The sequence below is a fragment of the Carassius auratus genome, chromosome 5, assembly GCF_003368295.1.
Source record: "Carassius auratus strain Wakin chromosome 5, ASM336829v1, whole genome shotgun sequence".
NCBI classification, from domain to species: Eukaryota; Metazoa; Chordata; class Actinopteri; order Cypriniformes; family Cyprinidae; genus Carassius; species Carassius auratus.
The window spans coordinates 14,166,834-14,189,590 of record NC_039247.1 but is presented as its reverse complement, the minus strand read 5'-3'; the positions used below and the strand labels follow the sequence as shown (position 1 = coordinate 14,189,590).

Below are 22,757 nucleotides of genomic sequence, written 5' to 3'. Positions count from 1 at the left end.
AGGCAGCTGTCTATGTCGGTGGCAGACAGGAAGGCAGGTCAATAGGTTTTTAATGAGAACAGAGCCAGTATGTGCATCCTTTCATGGTTAAGTGCCTCGGAGGCCATAGAGGTCTGTGTGCATGGTTATAAAGTGATGGGTCAGGTGGCCTAAATCAGGGGAGGCATATGAGCATGTGTTTTTGCTCATGTGGTAGGGAACAGCTTGTGTAGTTCTCACATCAATGTGAGCGAACATGTGTCTACGTGTCCGATATCTCTCTGCAGGGTCCAGCTTTAATCCACTCCCCTCATGACAGTTCCATCATTCACAAATGAAGCAGGAAGAGTGGGGGACTAATACAGAGTTTCATTCAGGGACACGGAAACAAAGGAACCCCAGATGCTCCTGATGGTAAAATTCAGATTTAATGATGATCTTACAGGGGACAAAGATTTTCAGTGTACTATAGTGATTTATTGTAGGGATGCACCGGTTGACCGGCCATAAATCGGAAACCGGACGGTTTTTGCTTAAAATACACGATCGGCAATCGACCGGTTTTTGGTCTTTTTTCGGCCGATTTTCCCTGAAGTGCGCTCGCGTGTACATACTACATTGTAATCATTCGCAATCGCATTTGTGGTGAAGTATTTCGAAATCTGCGCGTAGGACACGGGCAGCCGATCAGCACTGGAAGTGCAGAGCTTCATGTCTGAGGCACAGATAGCAGGAAGCGAACAGCTGTTGGTGTACTGGCGTGGGGCACACATAAGACTCCCTTTCCTGCGCACTAAAGCTGCGCGATCGTATACTGTACCTGTCCTGAACACGAGTAGACCGTGAAGAGATGTTCAGATCAATGTGTTGGATGAGAAACGAAACGGACTAAACTATGACAAAACTTTTTTTTTTATTAGAACTTGCATACACGTTTGAAAAGCCAGAAATAAACGTCAGTTCTGTATAGGATGATTATTTTTATTTTACCTTAAAATTACATAGACTTAATTTGATTTTAAAATCACCTGCTGTAGCACACTGAGAAAAAGTGTTTCATTCATCCAATTTTTTTTTTTTAAATTGGATGAATGAAAACACTTTGCATCTTTGTTTTATTCGCATGAACATTATTTGATTTTAACATTTTGTAATAATCCATTTATATAGCATACTTTTATTTAGTCTGTAAATAAAGACACTGGTAAATCCTTTTTTTTTTTTATTTAAAACCAAATTTAAAAACTAAAATACTGAATGCTGATTAATAAACCTCTTATTGAATGTGTGTTGATTGTGTTGTTTGGCCTCTTAAATACCAAATAAACATCTAGTTTATGCACACTTTCCTTCTTTCTTGTTTGTTGCTTAAAGTAAAAAAAAAAAATTGAAATCGTTATCGGAATCGGCCAGTTTGCTTGTAAAAAAAATCGATATCGGAATCGGCCTTGAAAAATCATGATCGGTGCATTCCTAATTTATAGCCCTGGAATTATAGACCTGGTTTAATATATTAATGTCAATGAATGGAAAGGAATATGGGGGGGGGGGGGGACAATACTCTTTATATATAAATACCCAAAATTAGCTAAACCAACACAACTGCTATACATTTTTGTTCTGACTTAATTTAATTGTGTTCAATCCAATAAAATTTAAGTTTACTTAATTCATTTGAGTTGGGACTACATACATACATATATATATATATATATATATATATATATATATATATATATATATATATATATATATTAGGGGTGTCCATGGTTAACCGGTTAACCAATTAACCGTTAAAACTTGTGTAACCGAGTGAAACATTTTGCTCGGTTAAGTGACGTCAATGGCGTGCATTGAATTTAGTTGTAATACATTTTTGCACCACCAGAGACCGCCAGAGCGCTCCCAGACATTTGTAATGTCCACAAGAAGAAGTCATTTTTCTAATATGAAGCGGTTAAATAAAGTACAGCGTTGGAGCACTTTAAAACGGGGCAAAATGCAAGTATTGCAATACAGTGCTTAGATATACTTCAAGTACAACCTCGTTGTTGTAATCTCAACAGCCAACACCCGGGCATCATTAGGCCGGCCAGGACACACTGGATGCGTGGCGAAAGCATCTCAGCTGCGTGGCGTGTCTGTTTTTAATTCGGCTCCCATGTTAACAGGTTAGAGCTTGCCGACTGCCTGCGTGAGACGCGCGGCTCAGGCGCGGCTCGACGCATGCATGCTAGAAATAGAACCGACGCCTTGTTGGAAGCGTTTCCAGGCAAAGTATAATAGGAAAATATGTTTATATGTCATTTTGTACACAAATACATATTAATTCATGACATTTTGATATTTGAAAGTCTATAGGTTGACATAAATTCAGATATAAATGTAATTAAAATAAATAAATAAATAATTATCGATTTTCAAATATTGTACCTGTCAAACATAGTCATAGTCATAGCCTTAGCGAGGAGGCCGCGGAGTCTGCTTGTTACCTTTTGCCTTATTTATTTTAGGCTTATTCTCAAATTCAGATTGTATTAATGGTCGGCATTATTAGGCAGTTTTAATAGGACAATTTGACCGGAGAGATTAAATTTTGTTGGACATTTCTTTTTTTTTTTTTCGGCCAATGTCCGCAAATTACTATGGTTATGGTTACTATGGCACACTATGGTTAACCGAGTATTAACCGCTAAGGGCCTCGGTTAACGGTTAATGAAAAACTTGAGAACGTGCAGCCCTAATATATATATATATATATATATATATATATATATATATATATATATATTTTTTTTTTTATTTTTTTTGTTACCATGTTGATTTTTTTGTGGTTACCATTAGGGCTGCACGATGTGTCGTTTAAGCATCGATATCCCGATGTACGAATCCACGATAGTCACATCGCAGGATGTGCGATGTAGGCTGTCATAATTGATCCGTTATTCATTAACTGTATGGGCCAGAGAGAGCGCAAGCGCGCGGCCGGTGACACACTAGATGCGTGGCGCAAGCGTCTCAGCTGCGTGGCGTGTCTGTTTTTAATTCGGCTCCCATGTTAACAGGTTAGAGCTTGTAGACTGCCTGCGTGAGACGCGCGGCTCGGGCCGAGCGGAAAACGCGTGCATGCTAGAAATAGAACCGACGCCTATTTTTGACATGACACGCAACCATGCTGGAAGCGTTTTCAGGCAAAATACAATAGGAAAATATGTTTATATGTCATTTTGTACACAGATTCATATTAATTCATGACACTTAGATGTTTGAAAGTCTATAGGTTGACATATATTCAGATATAAATGTAATTTAAAAAATAAATTAATAATTATTGATTTTCAAATATTGCACCTGTCACCGGCATGATAGAAAGAGTGCGCGCGTGCGCGCGCGAGAGAGAGCCCCGGCCGCACGTTAAATGTCTTCAAACAACACAAACGCTGTCTTGCTCTCTCTCCCTCACGCATATTAATCAATTGACATGATGGTGGCGATGTTTAAATCATTTAAAAAGAGAATGTAAGTGTGCTCACCCAGTTTTTGTTTTCATGTCGCAAAATATATATCGCAGAAAAATAAAATATCGCAATGTAATTTTTTCCCAATATCGTGCAGCCCTAGTTACCATTGTGTTGAAGAGTTGAGCTTGGGTAGTGGGTGGCTGGCTACAAGTATTAAGCATTAGCGGTGTTAATATCACTGCAGTGACAAATAACTTCCTATTTGTGCTGGTCTATAGCTGCAGAAACATAAAAGACATTTCTCAAAAACAGAGACTCGAATATACTTCAGCAGACAAAAATACACAATTAATAAACAGACAGATAAATAAAATGGGTCTGAGAAGACTGAAAACAGGTGTATTTCTGTGATATAGCAGAATTAATGTGTGTGAGTGTTAGTGTACGAGGCACACAGAAAGATAAACCCGAATTATGGATGGATCTGAACCAAAACACAGAGAACTCGGTGGGCTGTTTTCAATCCCATTAGTGTGTAGATTAGGAAGTGCTGAAAATAGAGACTGGACATAGAGCAGTTATCCTGGATTACACCCACACACTCCTCTAGAGCCTCTGTAACTGATGCAACATACATACATCTCTCCTGTCAAATATATAAGGCATGTTTTTTTAAAATCAGCATTTTGATTTGCTCAGCTCTCAGCAAGTTTCATAACACCAGTGACAGATGCTTTATATCAACGTGGTTCACTGAAATAGGGTTTCATACATTGTTCTGTTTCAGATTGTTCAGAATTTACAGCTAGTCACACTAAAGAATAAAACCCCGTCAGACAAAAAATTGGATGAGGTGTTTCAGTATCTTGATTCAGAAATAAGGAGCTAATTTACGCATAACTACCTTACTTTCTTTAGATATAACACATTTCCAGGTATCATATCTCAGCATTGGTCAAATCCCTGCAGAATAAAAACAACACTTCCTCTTCTCTGTTGTCTGTAGCTCATATTCAGTAAAGCATTCGCCCTCATGAAAATGTAAATTTAACCAATAGTTCAGTCAAAAATGTACATTCTAATCCCATACCATTCTGAACCTGTATAATGTTAATTCTTCTGTGAACCACATAAGTGTTAGGAAGAATGTCCAAGCTGAATTTTCCATGCAATGAAAATTTAAGGTGATTTATACTGCCAAAATTTAAAAAGGACAAAAAGCAACATAAGCAAATGATTTTTTGTTGGTCGTTAAAATGATTTAAGCCTGGACTCTTTCAAAGATCCTCATGATGAGGTAACCACAGAAACAGTCCTGTGTCCTATGTCTCAGGACAGAAATGGCAGGGCAATAAACCATGTGTTTGTATTGTTTAATGAACATATTCTGTGCATGTATATACCCAAAAACACACACACACACGCACAGAGAAAAACTCCCCTGAGGACAGGGACTCAGGTGCAGCCATTCCAGACAAAACCGGTCCCTCCTCCCAAATCTCTTTAACCTGCTCTAGTGTTCATCTTAAAAATGCTGCCTGAAAAGTGCTGAGGAGGACTGGTTGGATGGGGCTGGGATGGGGTGGGGGCAGATCAGACACACCCATCCCACTCCAGCCCATGACTTCGAAGAAAAAGAATAGAAGGGGATAAGTAGGCTTGTAGTAGTGATAAAAGGAGAGAATGACGAAAAGAAACAAAATCAACTAAAAGACACTAACAATGACTACGTTTACATGCAGCCAATAACCCGTTCAAAACCGGGATATTAGCAATAACCCGGTCGCGCACGGCCATGTAAACACAGGCGAAAATTTTTAAAAACCTGGATATTATACCTGGGGTACCCCTTTTTTAACCCGAATATTTGGTCTTGTAAACGCGTTTCGGCATATCCCCATCAAAATGTGTGTTCTGCGCATGTTCTATTCGCAAGGAATCTTGGTCTTTTGAGTCTTTGGATACAGGAAGAAGAATCGGAAATGACGCATATTGCTTATTACGTCCAGACGCTAACCGTGCGGCCCCGTTTACATCGGGATATTGGCGACTGATTACACATTCCATGTATACAGGAGTAACTCTATCCGCTCACGCATGTAAACAGGTTATCCCGAATGTTTCAGAAACCCAAATAGTGACATTAACCCGACCATAACCCAAATTTTAACAGCTTGTAAACGTAGTCACTGTCCTAAAAAGCCAATAAACCACCCTAATCCAGCATCGTATGCCCTTAACTCATAAATGGCACTATCAGTGAGCTTGATGAAGATTCATTTTAAACAAATCTTTAAATTGACTAAGAATGAACGAGTCATCTCGGGGAGTGATTCGTTCAGTCATGCATGCGCAACATCCTATGTGTTCTGTACTAAATTAATTCACCTCTTTTGAGTCTTCGGGTTTTTTGAGTAATTCGTTCATCACTTGACAGCCCCATAGCTTAACAAATGCAGTTTGAGCCGGAAAGAGAATTGATTAGTTCATCTATCGAGTCTTTACTTAAAGGGGTCATATGATGCGATTTCAATTATTTCTCTCTCTTTGGAGTGTTACAAGCTCTTGGTGCATAAAGAAGAGCTGTAAAGTTGCAAAGACTAAAGTCTCAAATCCAAAGAGATATTCTTCATAAAAGTTAAGACTCTTCCACACCCCCCTAAAAAGGCTGTTTTTAGCACGCCCCCATTTCACTATGTGGGAAGATTTGGATAACTCCGCCCAGCTGTTCACGCAAAGAAAGAAGGTGTAACTTTTATTCTCGTTGTAGCATTGTTGTTGCTGCTGCTGCCATGTTGTATAGATGCTGTGTGTTCCACTGTGAATGCGAAACTACTTTGTTTGGACTTCCAAAGAAGAAATACATTAACTTTGCACTGTGGAATTGCCGGATCAGCTTTCACCGTGGACAAAGCGGAGTTAAGCCTAGGGTCATCACACGTGGTTGCCGCAAGCCCAACAGACGCTCATTCATAGAATCCGCCGGCCGCGCTGTTCTCAAGCCACCCGCCTCTGCTCACTCTAGGCCTCCGCTCACTCAACGCCGCGGTGTGACACTGTTTCATTGAGGAAGTGAAATTACTTTGTTTGTTCTTCCAAAAGAGGAAACGACTAGAAATCATGTTTATATCATGTTTATAATGGGTTTTATGTCTCTTTACTCCAGTGGGACATGGCATCACAATATGTTAAGGGGCATAATATTTCAGTCACACGCTGGAGGTATTCGGCCAATAACAGCACACCTCGCTTAGTAACGTAACATTTTAATTACATTTTGCTATAATGAACAAAATTAACGAAATTGACTCGAAAAAAGATTTGTTCATTTTGCTGAATGAGACTCAAAGGACCAAGTCAGTAAAATTATCCGAAATTCCCATCACTAGTGTGTGCTTGTGTTGGGCGATATGGTCATTTTTCAAATCGTCATATTGATAGCCCATGAGATCGACGATACACGATATTATCGTGCATGGGTGGAGCAAGAGAGAGCCTCTTTGTTCATGTCATATCATAAAGAAAACAGAGGCTATAAGAAAACAGAGGCTATAAGAAAACAGAGCAGGTGAGCTGGTGAACAGGTGAGCTGGTGAGCAGGTGAGCTGGTGAGCAGGTGAGCTGGTGAGCAGGTGAGCTGGTGAGCAGGTGAGCTGGTGAGCAGGTGAGCTGGTGAGCAGGTGAGCTGGTGAGCAGGTGAGCTGGAGAGCTGTCTCTGTAACACGGAGACTATGAGGCACTGACCCGAACCAACCCAGAGAATTCCCCTAGGAACAGGCGTGGAAAAACAAAGGGTGATCCCCTTGGCAGAGCGCAAGAAGAGTGATCTGAGGACTGAGAGCAAGACCAGCTTCGACAACTACGAACAACGATCTGACAACATGCAGTAACAACCACAAGACATATAAAGACAGGACAGAACCAGCATCAGGTGCAGCCATGCTGATTAGCTCATCAGCCCAATGATTGCCGGAATGCTGAATGAGCAATCAGACAGATAACAAGAAAACAGACATGCAGAATGAACACACAGATCTATGAACCGTGACAAAATCTGCCATATCTGCGCCGGGAAGTTATCAGTCTAAATGTTCTGCAAAATCAGTCAACGGTGAAAATCAATAGTAGATTTAATTTAAAGTCCAACAGTTTAACACTAATATTGGACATAAACGAACACGTTAAATATAAAGTATTTAAAACCGGTAAATTCACATATTTGGAGTAAAGTTGAATTGAACTGATGCATCAGTCATACAGGGCTCAGGACCGCGTGCCTCATGACGAGACAGACGCAGCACCACAGAAACAAGAATGAGATTCATTTTAACATAATGTGCCATTAAACTCAGTTAGTGAGGGCTCGTTTAAGATATTGCACATATATAGGCAGTTCAGATTACTTGTTAAAGTGCAATGAAATTCCTTATATCTGCAGATGATGTACGTCTGTTTGTGGATGAAGACTTCGTAACGGCCAAAACTATGTATCACATTATAGTGCGGTGTGCATGAAAATAATAAGGCGGCAGAGCGAACTTGTTCTCACGTAGTCAGACCCCGGTAAATTCATTTTCCTCCAGCATTCTACAACATTTTAGATTATATGGACAGTTTGTGTTTATCTTATTGTTTTTAATGGCATAATAAGCAAACTAACAAACAGTATTATCAGTCGCGTGTCCAATAACTGCTGTCTGGGGGATGCATTTTATTTCCAGTCCTCAAGTACTTTTTCAGAAGTTAGCTCTGTGGCTAGTAAGTCAACTATCTAGATTGTGAGTAAATCACTTTCATATGCGACTAAATCTTCCTTCTGGCTACTAAATTATGTCCAATATTAGCCAATGGCTAATAAATTATCAGATTTTACTCGCCAGTGTGGTAGTTGTAGGCTAAGTTTAGCACAGATATTTTCACTCGCGAACACTCTCTGACTCTCCGTCAGACTATCTGTACCTGTGCCATTTTTTCCTCAACGCACCTGTGTTTAAGGTACCGTGAACTCTAGTGTTAAAGCGCACATATCACCGTCGCTTTCTCTCAAACTCACATAGAGAAAGAGCGAGAGAGAGAGAGGGGTTTGACGTGCTACTTATAAACAATATTATTTGTTGTATTTTCCTGTCAAAATAACGGCGTTCCCTATGGAAGACCTCAGCTTTTAACAACAGTCGGGTTTTCCGGTAGTTAGTGGAGTTAAGGGGGTGTGAAATGCTATTTCATGCATACTGAGTTTTTTACACTGTTAAAGAGTTGGATTCCCATGCTAAACATGGACAAAGTTTCAAAAATTAATTTGTACGTTTGAAGGAGTATTTTTGTTCCAAAATTACTCCTTCCGGTTTGTCAGAAGGTTCGAAAAGTTTTTTTCGAGTATGGCTCTGTGTGACGTTAGATGGAGTGGAATTTCCTTATATGGGTCCTAAGGGCACTTCTGCCGGAAGAGCGTGCGCTCCCGTATAGCAGAGCACTGAGAGCACAGACATTCACTGATCAGAGCGAGAGCGTCGCGAAATGTCACAAAAGGAGTGTGTTTTTGGTTGCCAGGGCAAGACAACCCTGCACAGATTACCAAAAAAAAAACAGCATTAAGGGACCAGTGGATGGAATTATTTTTACAGAGCATCAACGGAGTTGTGCAAGTGTTTTTGTTTGTTCCCTGCATTTCGAAGATGCTTGTTTTACAAACAAGGCCCAGTTTGACGCCGGATTTGCACATCGTTTATTTCTTAAGGATAATGCAGTCCCAACGAAAAAGGGTCACAATCGTGTGTTGGAACCGCATGCGGTGAGTAAAACTGCTTCAAATATCTCTGTGTTGTTAACTTAGCTATCGGCGCGTAAGCACATCAAGTAAGCAACATGCGATGTTGTCATGAAACTGCACTTTCCACATGTACAGCTTAAAAAAAAAAAAAAAAAAAGAAGACGACATAAAGTGGAACTTAGTCATTTTCCAAAACCGCTAAGCAAATATATACAATTTCAGTACATACCACATAGAGACGTCGTTGCTGATGCTGCTCTTGTTAAATTTCAGCCTCTGGATCTGTGTCACAGCTTCCAGACGCTCTCAACGCAAAAGCCTACTCGCGCTCGTGATTCTTTAGCTCCGCCCACACTTCATGCCTCCAGCCGGTCGTGTTTTCCCGGGAAAAATCGGTACAGACTATCTTTCTCTTATGAATATAATAAAACTAAAGACTTTTTGGAGTTATGAAGGATGCAGTACTACTCTATAGGTACTCAAGATTAACAGGATATTGAGTGAAAACGAGCATTTCACCCCCCCTTTAATGTGCAAACGGCAAACTCATTGGCTGGCGCTCACCTATTATCTTCCCTGTTTTGATTTCAGCAAATCAGTTTAAGCGAACACACAAAACCTGATAAATATTTTTCATATTCATATCTTGTAAAAGTTATATAAAGTTATATTTTTTTTACAGAAACACTGAATGACAGCTCTGGCGTGACGGGACGCGTAAAAAAACGATGTATTAAAAACACTGTGCGTTCGTTTGTCGATTGTGTAAAAGTTTGCGAGCCGAGTTTTATTTCAGTGATACATTGTTGAACAGGGGACTTTTCCCCACATGTTCCCTCAACCACAAAAAAAATATATTAATAAAAAATACACTTACACAAACAAATACTGGTGCATCCGTTCCTTTGGAATTAAATGCAACGTTATTAAAGCATACGAAAACAGTGCTGTGTATCATCCGGTTGGGCTACGGAGTTGAGAGAATGAGCTACTTCAGCAAGAGTAGGCTGTTTCAAAACCTAGTAAGCTGCCTAGATAGGCAGCATTTTTGAGCATCACATGCAGTTACACATTGCCGGTTAAAAACAAGAAAGTGGCTGGTAAAAACATTGAGTGGCTGGTAGATTTTGAAAAAAAAAGTTAATTTCCATCCCTGGTGTGTGTGTGTGTGTGTGTGAGAGAGAGAGAAATGCAGTGCTGAAGTGAAATAACTGGGCAATTTGATAGCCGAATTATAATAGGACGCCTAATAAAAATAAAAATTATAATAGTTATTATTATAATCTAATATATTACTAGGAGAATGACCCTAATTATTTATTTGAGCACGAGAAAAATACAATAAGAATAATTTGAGTAAGAAAAATAAGAATAATAATAAAAAGATTTTAAAAAGATTTAACTTTGTATGCCAATACAAAATCCTGATATTGCTAGAAATGCAGCATTTACAATGAATTAAAATGCAAATAAGTGCTGATGGTCACTTATACAGATTGTAATAACACAAATGCGCCATAAAGTAAATAATCCACGCTCTCTATATTTATATAGATGTGTTCACTTTGATAGTAATACGTCTATTATCACCTTTTTCAATTCCATTACATAACCACTAACCAGGAGTGTTGTTAGGGTTTATTTTCATCCCATTCATCCATTTCTGCCTTTATTCAGGTAAAATTGCTGCCCACTTAAATTCCATTCAAATTAGAATCGATTACTCCTGACTTTGAGATTCATTCATTGAGTCAGAAGTTATTCAGTAGTGAATCAGATGTTCGTTTTTGTGTGCAGAGAGGGCAACGCAACAGAAAGCTTCTGAATAGAGGCGCAGGAAACTGTTGCTCATGTCTAAAGATATAATTAACGCCTACTGAAATCTAATAAAGTTTTCTTGTCTATTGCCAATGGCTACTTTTTTGTTGCAACTGGTGCCTGTGGAGATGCAATGATTTATTGTGTTATATCATAACAACTTGCAATGATGTGTTACCACAGTATTCTAAAAAAAATTATACATATTTTTTCTTTTAAAATCATGTTCACACAAAATTGGACCTCATAGCACTGACATCAACACATTTATTTTTCAGTGGACAATCATTTCTTCATTGCCTTACTCTCATTACTCTGACTTTCCTTTCTCTGTGTCTCAGCTGGCTGATCTGTTTTTGGCTGCACCCTTTTAACAAAACAGATCGAATGAGAGACCATATGCCCCCTGGGCATTATACATGTGTGTTCTTCTGTTGTACTCCTTTTCATTGTCTTTCATATTAGAATCCCATTGCCACAGAAAATGGCATCTATTTTATCCCTGTTTAAGTCCTCTATCTCTCATCTCATAATTGATTAGAGTACCGCTAGAGTACATGATTCTTACACTGACTGAATGTATGGTAGTAGGAGATAAAAAACAAACAAAAAAAACTGTTTCACTCCTACTCACATGCACACCATCATTCCTTTCATCCAACCACCCACACTCGAGCACACCACCATCACATGCATACACACAATTTGAAATATCAGTTTCCACCATAAGGTTAAAGAATCATTTTGAGTTTGACAAAAACACATAATTTAAGTACATGTTATGCAGATGCGGTTATGTAATTTTGGTTTTAGTTTGTCAGTACTCTAATGTGTGATCTGAGTTGATCAATGAAACTGTTCGGTTAACACCCATTTCCACGATCAATAAAACAATACAATAAAACCTAGCATTCCAGAATGACTACAAAATATCTCATGTTGTGGACAATATATTTTCCTTTCCAAGTCAACAACATATAAATATAGAATGTTCTAGGCAAACCCTCAAGTAGGGCCCTATGATTGCCGCGATCCGGAATACGTGGACGGAATCATGGAATCTAGTCATAAAAGCGGAATTCACAGTTTTACGTGGAATGTCAAGGAAATTGTAAAATTTTAAATGAATTAATAAAAAGTAGGTCATTACACTTAAATCAAATCTTGATATAGACTAATATCTGTAAATATTAAACCGCAAAAGTAGATTTAAATATGAACCCTGCATGTTCTGCCTGTCTCTGTGAATGAATGGTGCAGACATGCGGTTTCATTTACTACAAACTCACTGAAACACGTCTGACGCTCGCAGTGATTTCAGCATCTGCCATCTCACTAAATGAGGACAGAAACACAGGAACGTCTCCAAAACTGCTCTGAGAGTCACTTCATGAGCATTTTACTGTTTGAACTAGCGTCATATATCACATAGGTTTTCACAGCAACCTATCAAAATAAAAGTTTGGACTCTTTTTCAGTAGAATGTACATAGCCTACTACTACTACTACTAAAATAAAACATTTTTTTTAAATGTTTAAAATCACACAACAATTATTCTTGAGATTTTAATTTTAAAAGTAAATCCCCTTTGTTTGCCAAAAAAGAAAGTTTGCTTTATTTTCAATAATTAAAAGATAAATTAAATTAATGTTTTAGACCTTCAATTGATAACCACAAAAAAATTTAAATACACAACACAGAATTTCTGGGGGGGGGGGGGGGGGGTCGTAAAGATACTTTAAGAAAATAAAAATAAAATAATAAATTAGGTTGTCTAGGTTATCTACTTTTGATTAAATAAAACCAGAATTTGCTTTAAGTTGTCTGCTGTTTGTACTTATTGCTTTCCTTAAGTAGGGGTGGAAATCTGAAAAAATCGGAAATCGAATAAAAAAAAAAAAAAAATTGAGATTTTATTTTTAGGCCATATCGCCCAGCCCTTATATTTTCTATTTATTTGTTATTTTATTTATTTAGGTTGAGTAACATTTTTGAGAGACTGGTATGCATATTTTGTAGAACAAAATGTTTAAACATTTAAATGATTTCAAATGTTAATATTAGCGCTGTCAATTCAGCATGTACATTCATAGTACAATTATATAATAATGATCACAACCTCTATGCATATTCCTTAATATTTCTAAATATTGAGCAATTAATGTTAATATAAAATTCTATATGGCACTCATGATGGAATCTACAGAAAGGAAAAAAAATTCAAATGTTAATAATCAGCATAACAAAGGGTTTAGTTCCTGAATGAATACAACTCTTTGAACTAATTGGTTGAGTAAGTGTGATTTATAAAGACCCAATAGTATAGAAAGCTACTTGGTTCTTATTCCTGTTTAGAATGAACTGGTTGAATAGATAACTCATTTATTTACACAATAACTTGCTTCCACCTTCTGACGATAATACTTTCATACTCCAAGTTTAATTTTGTAATTAATTTTATATTTCTCCAAACAAAATGTTATGTTTAAAACATGAATAACATTATGTAATTGTAATTGGTGTGTTAATGCATTTACTGCCTTCTAGGCAGCATTACATGGTAAATAATACATTGAAAGGTTAATAAAATCGGAATCGGCAAATAGTCAAAAGCTGCAGCATCGGTATCAGAAGTGAAAAAGTGGTATCGGGACATCCCTACTGCTCACAACACCCTATTTTGGGTAAAAATGGAAAAGACATGACTTTTCTCTAAAAAAAAAAAAAACAGGATTCCCTAAATTATCGTCATTGATATTGTTATCACAATAAATATCAGAAATTATAGTAATACATATTTAAGCCCATATTGCCCATCCCTAGTGTTGGCGTACAGCTGACCTGAAGTCTCCACAGTCAAACTAACCCTAAATGGTGATACGGATCATATTGCTTGTCTCTGCTCTCTGTGCCCTACTGTGGCGGTGGGCAGGAATGTAGGGGTGTTAGTGAAAACAAAAGCACCAGCAGTAGTAATGATGACTTGGCTTACAGAAACACAGAACCCTGTGCGTAGGTACAATAGTGGTCTCACTCACAGAAACATACAGAGAGGAGAGTATCGAGGATTTAGACTGTCAGCACTCTGGGGGGCCAATGTCGCATTCCTCTCATCACTGCCACTACAATGATCAACCCTCTACATTGCAAGTAAATCACTCGCATATGTGACTAAATCTTCACTCTGGGCAACTTGATGTCTTATATTGAATAAATTCTCAGATTTTACTACACTGTAAAAAATCCAACTTACATTTTGTTTGCAAACTCAGTTTTTAAAGTTAATTCAACAATTTTACATTGAAAAAGTTGAGATAACACAGAAATGTAAGTTGAATAGGAATTTAGATCAATTTGTTACACCAAATTAATATTTCAAGTTAGAACAATTAACAACTTTAAGTTGGTTATTAGTATTGCCAACAAAGGCTGATGAGCATGCGCAGTTCGAATGCTTTTTTAAACAACGCCATTTTATTTTCTCCCGTTTCATTTTCGAGTCACCTTAAGCGGCTTTTTTCTGCCTGACAGTTTAAATTAATCTCTCCGGTAGGTGCTGTTCTTTATATAATATTTACCAAAAGAGTTGAAATGTGTTTGTTCAAAATGTGTGCTTTTGTACGCCGTTTTAGGCCGGTGACACACTGGCTGCGTGGCATCTCTGCTGCGTGCCAGAAGCGTGGTGGCTGCTTCTCGTTTTCGGTGTCTTTAGAGTTGCTTCAGGCGGCGCCCTGTTAACGTTGGTCCGTCATTGTTATCGCTCCGGTAAGCGGTGGTTCTTTGTGTATCAATTTAAGCCATGATTTAAATTAAATTTGTTCACATAATGCACATCTTTACAACGGTGTAGGTGGCAGCAAGTTAGTCATTTCAGTTTTCATGCTTTGTCTTCGAGTTGCCTGAGAAGGGTCAGACGAACGCGAGTTTTTTTTTCCTCGACAGTGCAATCGCTCTGGCAGGTAATGTTCTATGCAGGCTATGAGAATAATTAACAGTAAGGTTAGAATGTATTTGTTTACAATATGTGCTTCTGTACAGCTGATTAGGTGGCTCCAAACTGGTCAGTTCAACCTCTCCTGCTTCGTCTTCGAGAAGTCTTTTAGTCATTCGGTGGCTTTTTTTTTCAGACAGTATCATGACTTAGGTAAGCACTGTTTTATATCATATTAAGTAAAGGGATTTAATTATTGTTAAGGATATAGAGTTTTCTTTATTTGTTTATAATATGTTCATTTTGTACAGTTGTGTGGGTGCTTTTGAGTTTTGAATAAGGTTAAGTTATAAGTGTATTAATACATTATTTTTAGACAAATGTAACCGTATAAGATAAGCTTGTGTGTTTTCGTCTCAAAGATGTATTTTCTTCTTTTAACTTCTTTTAAATTCATGTGCTTATGTTTGCTTGGCGTACTATAAATTTGTATGTTCTAAAAATACAAATAACTTAAGAGCTATTTTAAAGCTTAAATTCATAGGTTTTTTTTTGATATTCGATTAACCAACTTGCTTGCTTTTAGATAGTATTTTAAAGGGATAGTTCACCCAAAAATCATAATTATGTCATTAATAACCCACTCTCATGTCGTTCCAAACCCGTGAGACCTCCATTTAAGATATTTTAGATTTAGTCCGAGAGCTCTCAGTCCCTCCATTGAAGCTGTGTGTAAGGTATACTGTCCATGTCCAGAAAGGTAAGAAAAACATCATCAAAGTAGTCCATGTGACATCAGAGGGTCAGTTAGAATTTTTGAAGCATCGAAAATACATTTTGGTCCAAAAATAGCAAAAACTATGACTTTATTCAGCATTGTCTTCTCTTCCATGTCTGTTGTGAGAGAGAGTTAGAATAAACCAATATCCCGGAGTAATTTATTTACTCAAACAGTACATTGACTGAACTGCTGTAAAGAGAGAACTGAAGATGAACACCGAGCCGAGCCAGATAACGAACAAAACATTGACTTGTCAGTTTTCGGATCACCAGTAGTTATTTCGGACAGTTTGATTCAGTAAACCGGTTGAAGAAAACGGTTCACCGGTTCTTTTGCGCTCAATGTAATGACATCATTGGCGACGATTGCAAGACTTCGGTTTACCTGTGCTCATAACATTAACACAGAATCAGTTCAGAATCAATCACCAAAAGAATCAGTCCGGTTCAGACGCTCTGTGTGTCGGTCTGCTGAATCACACATGCGCAGTATCATCAGCTCCTCAGTTCTCGAATCGGACGCGTCTGACAGAAACTGTTCTTGACTCGTGAACGAGTCAGTCTATTGTTCATTATCTGGCTCAGCTCAGTGTTCATCTTCAGTTCTCTCTTCACAGCAGTTCAGTCAGTGTACTGTTTGAGTAAATGAATTACTCTGGGATATATGTTTGTTTTAACTCAGAGGGAGTGTTAGCCACATAAAAAAGTTAACAGCTTAAGTCATTTGTGGATTAATGCTTATTGGAGACGCAAACCGTTTCAAATAAATCAGTTCGATTTGGTGAACTGGTTCAAAAAGATCTGGTTACATCGAATGATTCATTCGCAAACCGGATATGACAAACTGCTTTGTTTTGAATTCTCTCATAACAGACACAGAAGAGAAGACAATGCTGAATAAAGTCGTAGTTTTTGCTATCTTTGGACCAAAATGTATTCTTGATGCTTTAAAAAATTCTAACTGACCCTCTGATGTCACATGGAATCTAAATCTAAAATATCTTAAACTGTGTTCTGAAGATAAATAGAGGTCTTACTGGTTTGGAACGACATGAGGGTGAGTTATTAATAACATAATTATGATTTTTGGGTGAACTATCCCTTTAAGTTGTTATTTTATATTGTTCTCCAGCAATTAATTAATGTATCCCTGGTGGTAAAAATTAAATAAAATCGTATGTTGTTGCCAAAATAATTAGTTCTAACGTTATTTTGTGTGGTTTTTTTTTTTTATTATTAGGTTGATGCAGTGCAAGATATGCAGATTTGAACACCCTGCCCAGGAGGTCCTTTTGAAACATGACCAATTGTGCCACTACCAGGGAAGATACTGCCAACTACCCTGCCTCTACACAGATTGCATCTGCTCCTTTAAAACCACTGGTTGACGTCTCACCTTTTAAAGGGGTCATGACATGGTTTTTTTTATTTTATTATTATGGTCCCCTAGGTGCAATTATAGTATTACTATAGTTAAAAAAAAAAAACTTTTAAAATGTAGTGAATTATGACATTTTCCCACCCTGTTTCTCATCCTTTGATTCAAACAGTCTGTTTTGGGTTGTTTCCCCTTTAAGAGTTCAGTGTTAACGCCCACTGTTATGATTGGCTAACGACATTTGACGGAACATTTGCGGATTGAGCGTAACTGTTTAGTAGCGAGTGATGCATTCGAAGCGATGGCTCTTGCAATGATAAAACCTTATATGTTTGAGCCGGAATCAGATGAGGAATCAGAGGAAAATGAACCATCACCACAACAACGAAGACTGGATCAGCCCGTGTCCACATGGAAAGTGAAACTATTTTGAATTAATAAAAAAATTGTAACCCGAGACACTTGAAAACGGTTTATTGTTGCATAATTATTCTATAGTTTAATATGCTAACAGTTCAACATTATTTACCTAATTTCAATGAAATGATAGGGTGTACTGCGGACAAAAATGCATGCACAGGCCATATTTGAAGATGCAGCATTGATAAGGCAACATTTTTAATCTTCTATTACATGTAGGCCTACTAGAAAGGCGACATATTTTCAAGATTCTCTTATACAAATAAACTGCATCCATTTTTCCCTGACGTCAGGATCTTTCGGCAGCGTATTCAAAGATGTTGTTTGTCCACAGCCAGGAACAGCACATCTGCGTGGCATTGTAATTTTCCTGTACACAGACCCACCCGCTGTCCGTCGACTGAACACTTGTGAGGCGCGCAGCGCGACAACGATCCGAAATGAGCGTAGGTCATATGCAAATGGTTGGAACGTCACTTCGCACCGTGACGTCACTTCTTACCATGGATCCAGAACGAGCTGTATTTAGAGCTTGATTAAATAAATGGCTCGTTTATAATGGGGAAGACGTCTTAAGCTATGAAACTTGCAGGACGTTTTAATGGTACAAAGACCTCTTATATTCCAAAAGATCAAGGCAAATTTGGTTTCTCATTTCATGACCCCTTTAAGATCACACAAGTGCTTATCTTCACGTGAGAGTCACTTAACATTGAATGGTGAATTGTGTGACTTTAAGGAAATTTGTAAAACGCCCCATTACTCCAAACATATAAGGAGCCATTTTTAAAAAATCATGAAACTTTAAGGTGCCCTTTTAGCCAGTGTGGTTTTTGAAACACATCTGATTTCATCATCCAGTGGTCAAAATCATTGCAGCTCAAAGCCAGCGAGCCACAAACTGTTGTTATGCACACACTTTTATCACCATTGCAGTTAATTTTATATTGCTTGTGATAGATATGAAGGACAGATATGGAAGCCAATACATGTTTGACTGGACCCGTTGTTATTTTTGCACATTATTTTGGACTTGAATTTTGTGATAGTTAATTTAATTGGGAAAGCATCAAATGAAAACTGAGTAGGAGTTTTTAATTTTGCAACACAAATGTGACAAATAAGCTCTTAACTTGAAAAAAACTTTCTATTGTAATTAATTTTATTGCGTATGAAATTACTTGATTTGGTTTGTGATTTAAACTTGCTGTTCTACAAAAAAAAAAAAAAAAAATCATATTGATGAAATAAATAAAACAATTGTGATTCTGTCCATTTAAAGATTTTTTTGAAGACCAATGTTGTACTGAGTAGCATTTAACAAATTAATTCACTCATATTGGATTGGCAGTTTTGTGCTGAACTTTAAACTGCTTGAGTAAAACCTAAAGTTCTGAAGCTGCAATGTAAAAACCAAAAAAAAAAGTTTTTTCAACTTTTTTTTTTTTTAAAGCAACTTCAAATATCAGGTTTTGTAAACAACTAATTGACCTTTAAGTTGAGTAAACTCAAAAATCTGTTGAAGCTGGTAGCCTCAATCATAAGTTGGGCAAACTTAAAATTTTAAGGCAACAAACTTCAGCAGATTTTTGAGTTTGCTCAACTTAAAGGTCTATTAGTTGTACAAACTTTTGTGGATGTTTAATCAACATAATATATTAAGTTAAGTGAACTTTTAGTTAAACTTTCAATTATGTGTTTAGTTAACTTAGTCATAAGTTGGGCCAACTTAAAATTTTAAGGCAACAAACTTCAGCAGATTTTTGAGTTTGCTCAACTTAAAGGTCCGTTAGTTGTACAAACTTTTGTGCATGTTTAATCAACATAATATATGAAGTTAAGTGAACTTTTAGTTAAACTTTCAATTTTGTGTTTAGCTGACTTAAAATTTTAAGTTGGCCCAACTTATGAGTAAGTCAGCTAAACACAAAATTGAAAGTTTAACTAAAAGTTCACTTAACTTAATATATTATGTTGATTGGACATGCACAAAAGTTTGTACAACTAACTTACCTTTAAGTTGAGCAAACTCAAAAATCTGCTGAAGTTTGTTGTCTTAAAATTTTAAGTTGGCCCAACTTTTGATTTTTTACAGTGTAGCCAGTAGGGATGGGTACCAAGAACCGTTATTTTTTTGGACTGTTACGTAATTGGGTCAATATCGGAGTAACGATAAGCTTCAGGACAAACGATACTTGCATTGTTTTATCTCTGTATACTTCAATGTTAATGATGAATTAGAAGCTGCTGCTTGTCATTTCATTAGTTCATGTTAATTCAGAGTGCATAAACTGTTAACTAGCACAACTGTTGATTTTAATAATGAAATAGTAAATGTTGAAATTAAAGGTACAATTTGTAAGATATTTGTAGTAAAATATCCAAAAACCACTAGGCTAGTGTTATATATTTTGTCCAGCTGATTACTAACAATATGTCTAATGTTTTCAACTACTTGTAAATCATGAGAAAATTCCCATTCTAAACAGTGACACGGGGCAGTGCAGTCGCCCGTCGATGACGTTAGTTACCCTTTGTTACCACCTTTACTGACGTAGAAACCACATGACAACAGTGTCGTGGACAAATTCGGAAATAGTTTCTAGCATCCAGCAAACCACTAGCTTGCTTCAAGCAGTTCCTTATTTACTTCTTATTGCATGTTTTATGGTAGATTGTGTTACTTATTTATGGAACATAATTACTGTTTACCGTCTGCCACTGCCAGGACAGCTCCCTTAAAAGTAAGCGTACGGGTCAACCAAACGACCCAAGAAGAGTTTGGGGGAGAGGAGAGAAAGATAGAAGACAACAAATCCCATCATTCCACGCTCCTTCTTACCGTCATCAAACCATGCGATTGTTATTGTTTTGGTAGTGCGCCCTCTAGTGGCAGGTCCTACAACCTGTTCCTTTAACATTAACTAAAATAATAAATTCTTAGTTTGTTATCTGTAGTTAACTAATGTTAACTAATGAACCTTACCTTCTTACCTTACTTAACTTTATATTATTTAATAAAATAATAAATGATCATTACAACACATTTTCGGTTTTCAGCCAAGTGTATCCAGAATTTTCGGTTTCCGTTTCGGCCCAGAATTTTCATTTCGGTGCACCCCTAGATGTAAGACTACGTTTAATTTAATTTAAATTTAAATGTAACAGTAATTTACTTTCAAATCCCCCATTTGCTGAAAGGTCTGAACAACTGTTTAGACATCACATACAGACGGTACATTTCTACTCGACCAATCATGAAACGATCAGAAAGTTCAACAACATTCGGCTGCGCTAGTTGCTGTTCAAATGGAACAATGTTTTGTCCTGTTACCTGAAAAATTACTAAATCCCCATCCAGACGAGATGAGAGCGTGTTCAACTGAACGAGATCCTACTATCGGTTAACAGCAGCACGAGCCCTGGCCGCAGAACCGGCTGTAATCCACCTCAAGCTGCGTTAATGTCATCAAATTCCGTGTTTTTCTAGCCCTATCACTCCATTTATACAGCATGCAATAGCAGGCACTGCCATGTCCGATTTATTTCAATCATTAAACCCTCTAATCTGCCAAAGACGGCCGTCCAAAAATGTTGTTGTGCAGTACATTCGGTTTAGTAGCTACCTGTCCTCCCCTTTAGCAACAGTTTGACAGTACTGTAGTGATGCTTTTTGTCCCTAGTCTTGGATTCGGACAGCGGGCCATGCATCCCCCTCCACCGCCTATGACAAATCAAAATAACAGCAGATGGCATGAAAGAAGCCCAAGATGCGCGCTATGTCACATTGCATTGCATTTAAAACGCCAGATGCCCTCCGCTCGCACACATATCCCTCTCATCAGTGAGCTGAACCGTAATGTTTGGGTGGAAAGCTCACATGATAGTCTGGGCATGAGTGAATGTGCGCGGTGGACGCACAGACACACGCCGAAACAAAAGGCGAGCAGCATGGTCATTCACCCTCCGTCACACACGCGACCCGTGTGAGATAACTGAAACGTTAACGTTACATTACCTCACAATTCCGACAACCGTATAATGTGTAGTGGCCATTATAAATTCGCCATGACTAAAGCTTTATCTTTAAAGGAACAGCTCATTACAGATACGCAGACTTACCGTTGGCGTGGCTGTGTTTTCAAATCCAACGAATCTCAACGTTTCTCTCGGGCGAAGACAAAGCGGAATGGTTTCGTCCAGCTCACATAGGTGTCTCTGTTTTCTTCCCGTTTTAAAGGCCAGATAGCACTCGATAGTTTTTACGTTAAATCCTCATCCTTGTGTGTTGGATTTTTTATCAGCCCGAGCAGCGCGGGCGGGCGGTTGTGAAACATAAAGCGAATCCCTCGCGTAACGGTGAGCTTCAGGTAACGACGCAGAATCCAAACCGTTATTTCATCCCTCGACGAATATTTGAATTCCTCCGTAATTTGTCACACAGCCTTGGTGTCCACGCGACCTCCGGCGTGTCGCTCTTGTCTTTCTGTAGTCCGAATGATAGACGAAAGAATGAATGATCGAAGGGGGGTTGCGTGGGCTCACATACAGCGCGAGCCTACACACGGAGGACAGCAGCGCGCGGGTGAGGGTTACGTCTGATTAGTATGTTGAACGCATTTCGCGCCCACGGATGCACAACAACGAGCGAATTCATTTCGCTTTTCTCGTTTTCTATTAAAGACAGTGTTCTTAAAGTCTATGTGTGCTTTAAATCGGCAGTAGTGCAAGTGTACATCAGAATAATTTAGACTACTTGCTTGTATGCCTGCGGATGGATAGGCCTATTTGTCTGTAATTAGACTGTAATTTAGGATGCTTCTGTAGTTAATAAAATAGTGTTATTAGTCAAATCTGTCGAGTTATACTGTTGGCCTATGCTAGCACTGGTTCACCGGTGGCAGCATCTACACAAACAAGGCAGGATCCAAAGAAAATGTACAACAGGCCCTGGGTAGACAATCTGCCCTCATAAACTTTATTCAAAAGCATTATCAACCTCTCCCCCTTGAAATGACATCTTTTCTCTGATGATGTGTATATTGGGCAGCACAATAGTCCCCTCCCTCCATCAACATGTCAGTTACAATTAGCCAACCACAACGATCCAATCTATACTTAATGGACAAAATCAAGTCCCTACATACAGTTTTTCTGGTTGGAGAAGCTGCTTCACTCAGATAAACAATGAGTCACAATAAGGAATAAAAACGATCAAA

At 38.0% G+C, this 22,757-nt stretch overlaps 1 protein-coding gene across 1 annotated transcript in view; it reads right to left on the bottom strand.

The window, feature by feature from the left end:
• The window catches only part of LOC113076851 (spectrin beta chain, non-erythrocytic 1-like), an 81,266-nt gene extending 59,140 nt beyond the window's left edge, over positions 1-22,126 (bottom strand). The window contains exon 1 of the mRNA XM_026249487.1: positions 21,661-22,126. The gene's annotated coding sequence lies outside the window, so the exon portion shown is untranslated. The remainder of the gene's footprint in view (positions 1-21,660) is intronic.
• Between the last annotated feature and the right edge of the window lie 631 nt (positions 22,127-22,757).